This window comes from Erinaceus europaeus, chromosome 14 (assembly GCF_950295315.1).
Source record: "Erinaceus europaeus chromosome 14, mEriEur2.1, whole genome shotgun sequence".
Lineage (NCBI taxonomy): Eukaryota > Metazoa > Chordata > Mammalia > Eulipotyphla > Erinaceidae > Erinaceus > Erinaceus europaeus.
The window spans coordinates 13,825,193-13,831,192 of NC_080175.1; positions in this window are offsets into that span (position 1 = coordinate 13,825,193).

Genomic DNA, 6,000 nt, shown 5'->3' on the forward strand with positions numbered 1-6,000 from the left:
GTGTTAGCAGGCTGAAGGATAATCTTGGCCAAAGAGGACACTTGATGGAGACAGAGCAGCCTGGAAGTGGATCTAAGTCAGTTTGCTCACCCTGACTGTGGATGTGACTTCAATTCAGCACTGGCCAACATAAGGCCACTGGAGTCCTTCTTGAGATTCTCAGTGGCCACCAGGAAGTTTGCTATTTTGGGGTAGCCTCTGGGAGAAAAATGAATGGCGAATTACAGAATCCAAGGAAGAACTGGATATCACATGGGACTGGAAAAAATCTGAGGACCCAAAGCAGGAGTTGGCTCTGCTTTTATTTCTCAAATGCCCTTGTGCAGGGGAGAGCAGAATGGCATCTAACAGTATGTCTTCTGGGACTTTGCCCAGACGAATTTTACATGAAATGGCTTCTCTGTGCACTTCCATGGAGCACTGGATGACTTTGCAGGCCCCAGGTGACTCGGTGGCCACCACTGAAAAAGGCTTTGCATTGGACTTCATGTCCAGCTCAGCAAGCTGAGAAAAATGCCAACTGTGAGTTGGCCAGAAGGACATTTCCCTGGTCGCTCCCATGGTATATTGCTTCCAGAAGGGGCCTTCACTAGAAGGAGGGGCAGGCTGCCCAGGGCACTGCTGGTCCTCCTCCTCCTCCTCCTCTTCCCCTCCTTCTTCTAATTTCTTTATTGGAGGACTGATGTTTTACCATCGACTGTAAAATATAATATTCTGTACATACATAATATTTCTATTTTCTACATAACAATTCAACCCCCGTTAGGTCCTCCTCTGCCATCATGTTTCAGGACCTGAAGCCTCCCCCTGGCTCAGACTCCTTGCCTTTGGTACAATACATCTATTCCAAATTCCGCATCGTGTTTTCCCTTCTGTTCTTGTTTTTCAACTTCTGTCTGTGAGTGAGATCTTCCTATATTCATCCTTCTGTTTCTTTTTTTTTAATCTTTATTTATTAGTTGGCCAGAGACAGAAATTGAGAGGAAAGGGAGGGATAGAGAGGGTGAGAGACAGAGAGACACCTGCAGCACTGCTTCACCACTTGTGAAGCTTTCCCCATGCAGGTGGGGGACTGGGGCCTCAAACCCAGATCCTTGCGCATTGTAACATGTGCGCTCAACCAGGTGCACCACCACTTGGCCCCGATCCTTCTGTTTCTAACTTATCTCATTTAACATAATTCCTTCAAGCTCCATCCAGTATGAGGTGAAGAAGGTGAATTCACTATTTTTAATAGCTGAGTAGTACTTCATTGTGTATATGTACTACAACTTACTCAGCCACTCATCTGTTGTTGGATACCTGGGTTGCTTCCAGGTTTTGGCTATTACAAATTGTGCTCTTATGAGCATAGGTATACACGAATCTTTTTGGATGAGTGTGTTTGGTTCCTTAGGATATATCTTCAGGAGAACTACAGGGTCATAGGGTAGGTCCATTTCTAGCCTTCTGAGAGTTCTCTAGACTCCTCTTCACAGGGGATGGACTAATTTCCATTCACACTAGCAGTGCAGGAGGGTTCCTCTGTCCCCACACCCTCTCCAGCAGTTGTTGCTGCTGCCTTTTCTGGTGTGTCCCAGTCACCCTTTTTGATGACTGGAATCTTCCACAGAAGCCAGAATGCAGGTTGTGTTTTTCATATGGGTCCTGGCAGATTTTGCCAGATGGTGGTGTATGGAGTATTTGTGTGACTTCCTGATGGCTAACCCAGGGTTTAGTATAAAGAGAAAAAGAGAGAGAGAGAGAGAGAGAGAAAGACAGGTGGTAAACCACTCTGTGGGCTTGACTAAGTTAGCAAGAGTGGAAGCTTAGTGTCCAGCCAAATTACAAACTGTTTTTGAAATTTACTGGTCTTTGGGAAAAAAAAAATAAAGAGAACAAAATGACTTTTTTTTTTTTGAAAGGAGACTGCTGATAAAGGAATTGTGACTCAAACAAAGAGAAATGTAAGCACTCTGTCCTTTGAAGAGCAATAAAGGCAGCAAACAAGGAAAGGCCATGAGCTGTGACCCATGGTGCACACTCTTTTCGGAACTCCTTTCCACTTGCACACAAAAGGGAGATTCTTGTTTCCAGGTCCCCATTGTAGACAGATAGGACTCAATGAAGGAAATGAGCTGTAATAATTATTATTGTTTTTCAGTCCATTCTTTCAATCAAAACAGTTCTTAAATAGAGTAGCCCAGTGAAACTTAATCTTTTATGTCAACATAGGCCTGAGAGAGCCTGCATTCACATCCAGGGTAGAGACCTTTGGGTAAGAATCTCTCCCAAAGGCACTCACTCAGTCTCTATTAACCCCAAAGGACACATCACTTACGTGGCTTTTAGGTGCCCTTTGGCCAAGTCTGGTTCCTAAAGGCAGACACAAAGTGGGTCCTTCCTGACTACTTTAGTAGCAAATGATAGAAAACAAATTTATACTTACACACACACACACACACACACACACACACACTGGGAAATTAATTAGGTCCTATAACTGGGATGAAACAATTCCTCGCCTTACTATATATATATATATATTCTGGTAGAATGGGGAAGAGGGTGGAGATAAAAGCACCCACTACAATTTCTGTCATAGTGCCCAAAGCTGCCGGTAACATTAGCCTCTTTCCCAGCCCTGTCCCTCTGTTTCAGATGCCACTGCTTATCTGTTGTCACTGGGCCATCTCTACTAGGGAGTTCTTTGATCTTATCTTTTCCTCCTTTGGGGATTCATGGCATAAGTCCCAGTGAATATCCTGATTTTTACAGAGCATGTCCTAAAAAGACCAAGGTCCACATAATTGCTTTGGTTCCTGCTGTATTGGCAGTCTTGCATCAGGGCTGATATGGGTAGAGTAAGCACATGTAACTCAAGTTTTTTTCCTTTCCATCTCTGTAAAATAGCCTTCTCCCAAGATTCCAAGGGCTGGGCTTTCAACATGGTCCATTTTCACTGTTCTTATCTTCCAGAATCTAGTAATTGTTGACTACTTTCTCTTCTGGTCAAGTAAGGAGTCAAAAAGAAAGCTGACAGTTTGAGCTTGACTTTTGATTTCATTGTAGGTATAGAAAACTTTCAGTTGGATTTAGATAAAGATTCTTTTGGCGCAAATTCATGAAGATCCAAGAAGTTGTATGAACATGAACACGGGATGCAGGATGATTCTAGAGTCATCATGCTAGACATGATAACAGTAGGGTTGCCAGGGAGTGTGGCTATGAATGTGTGCTTAGTATCACTCCTCTGCTATGCTATTAAAAAGGGGCTCTTTCAAGTTGTGGCTTCAACAAATAGCCCAATTTGTGGCATAAAGGAAGAACTCTTTGTATTTTTGTGCAATGAGCTCTTGGCTCGTCACTTTATGGTCTACAATTAAATGGCCAGCTAATCTGAGTTTGTTAGAGTCAGGGCTGATTTATTCCACTTGCTTAGATTTATTTCTCCTGTAACTCTAGATTCATAACATTCTTGTTTAGAGCCAACACATTCTGGTCCATCTATTCCACCTTTTCCAACATAATCTTTTTGTTTTAGTTTTCATTGCTAACACAACAGTTTTATTCTACGGTATTAGTTTAAAGTCTTGAGAGATATGGAGGGAGAATGAAAGAGAAAATACAATTAACCAGATTACATAGGTCATGAACTGAGCAGAAGATTTGCCTGGTTGTGCTTGGGGCTGGTGTACTTTGGTCATCACCTCAGGCGGAGGACAGGGGCCATCAGCTGGTTCAGAATATATCCCTAAGCAGCAAGCTCAGCCGGCAAAGCAACTTCTCAAAGAAGGGAATATGAGTATTGAAGGCAATGCTTGACCTCTTATGTAAACCAAAACTGCTCTCTAAAAACCATATTTATAGGGATAAAACACAGGCTGACCAAAATTAACCTATATAGAATCCAGTTTTGTTGTTCTCCCACCTTCCCACCCCCAATCAACTCTTACCCCTTCCTCTAAGAGACTTCTTTCTTAGCATGGTAGAGTTCATGTGACCTAGAGTGGGATAATTACTAGATTTCCATTCACTACCCATAAGGATTGAGTCAGGAGTGAGCATGTGGCATAAATAAGTTTACTTGCTCTTTTCCTGGGAATGTCTACTAGTGGATCTGGAAGGGAGCAGTCCTTTTATACTCTCTGGTGTTGGAGTTGGTTGGTTATAAGACTGAACTTCCCATAGCCATGTCCTCCATCGTGGGGAAGGAGTAATGAAAAATCAATCAGTCAAAAGTGGAAACAATAGGCCAAGAAAGAAAACCTGGACAGTTCTCACTCCAGGAAGTCTTAAGATGAGTTCTACCTTGTTCTTTTATTTCTATTGCTTAGTTCAGAAAGTCCAGTACAATAATATATCTCTCTCTCTCTCTCTCCCTCTCCCTCTCCCTCTCCCTCTCTCTCACTCCCTCCCCCACCCCGCCTCCTCTCCTCACTTCTTCCTATTGAGGAAGCTTAATGGATCTTTTACCCTTTGCAAACAGAATAGTTCTGAGTTGAAACAAATACAAACCTTGGTCTAAGTAACTAACCATTTGTTAAATGGGGAAAAAAATAGCTCTGACATTATAGAAGTTCAAAGAAGAGATACATAGATAGATATATAGACAGATGATAGATATATCTTGACCCTAGGATCTTCATGCCAGTGAGGCTTTGATTTGACCTTGAAAAGAAGTGGGATGTGAAGAGATTATGAGCAGGGGTGAGAGAGAGACCTCCAGGTGAAATAAAGAGCATGGGAAAATGGAGCATGACAAACTCTTCCAATGACTGAGATAAAATAGTAAAAAATTTTGAAATTAGTAATTCCCATGACTTGTAAACTCTTCAAAACAACAAAATAATTCCCAGTTGTCTCCCAAAATTCTTGGTTTTTATTTGGTACTTGATAAGCCTTGAATGATTTTAAAACTACTATTGCATTAGATATCCTTTTTCACCTTTAATTAAAAAATAAATAATGATTTTTAAAATAGTTGTCATCCATGTAGTTTCTTATCTCCCTCTGGTAAGTATCTGTACACCACACCCACCATCAACTAACATCTTTTTCCACCCAACCTAGAACACTGAGTTCCCAACCCCATTTCAACTTCCTCCCTTTAGAGTCCTTACAGTAAACGCCAACTAGTCGAAGATTCACCCTGTGCTTTTCCTTTACTTGTTTCTTATGTTCTGTGAAAGAGTTAGGTCACCCAGAGTTCCTCCTGGTCCTTCTGGCTTATCTCACTTACCATGATTTCTTCAAATTCCGTCCAAGATGCAGCAAAAGCGAAGACTTCCTAGTGTCTTACTGTTGAGTAGTAGTCCATTCTGTAAATATGTCACAACTTTTTTTTAGCTATTCACCTGGTGTTGGTCATTTGCGTTGTTTCAAAATTTGAGCGATTACAGATAGTGCTGCTATAAACATGGCTGTGTACAGATATTCTGAGATGTTTCGTTGTGTTCTTTTGCTAGATCACTAACTCTAGACTGACTTTGTCAGCTAGGAACACAGTAACAGAGACAGAGGCAGAGATGTAAAGACACTACAGCACTGAAGCTTCCTCGACGTAGTAGAAGACAAACTTAAACCTGAGCAATGCCATGACAAAGCAGGTCAACTATCCAGATGAACTTCCATGGTCTTTATTTCACCTGGAAGTCTCTCTCTCACCCCTGCCCATAATCTCTTCACATCCCACTCCTTTTCAAGGTCAAATCAAAGCCTCACTGGCATGAAGATCCTAAGGTCAAGACTTATCTATCATCTGTCTATGTATCTATGTATCTATCTATGTATTTCTTCTTTGAACTTTGAACCAGGTTGACTATCCAGGTTTTGGCAGCCCAACCCTATAACAGTCTTTTCTTAAAGACGTCTCACCCACACCCACGTATATGAAAAATTCATTTATGGCATGGGGGGGGATCAAGACCATTAAATGGAGAAAGGTAAATCTTTTCAATAAATAGTGTTGGCAAAACTGGTTTGGGATATGCAGAAGAATAAAACAGGACCACCATATAT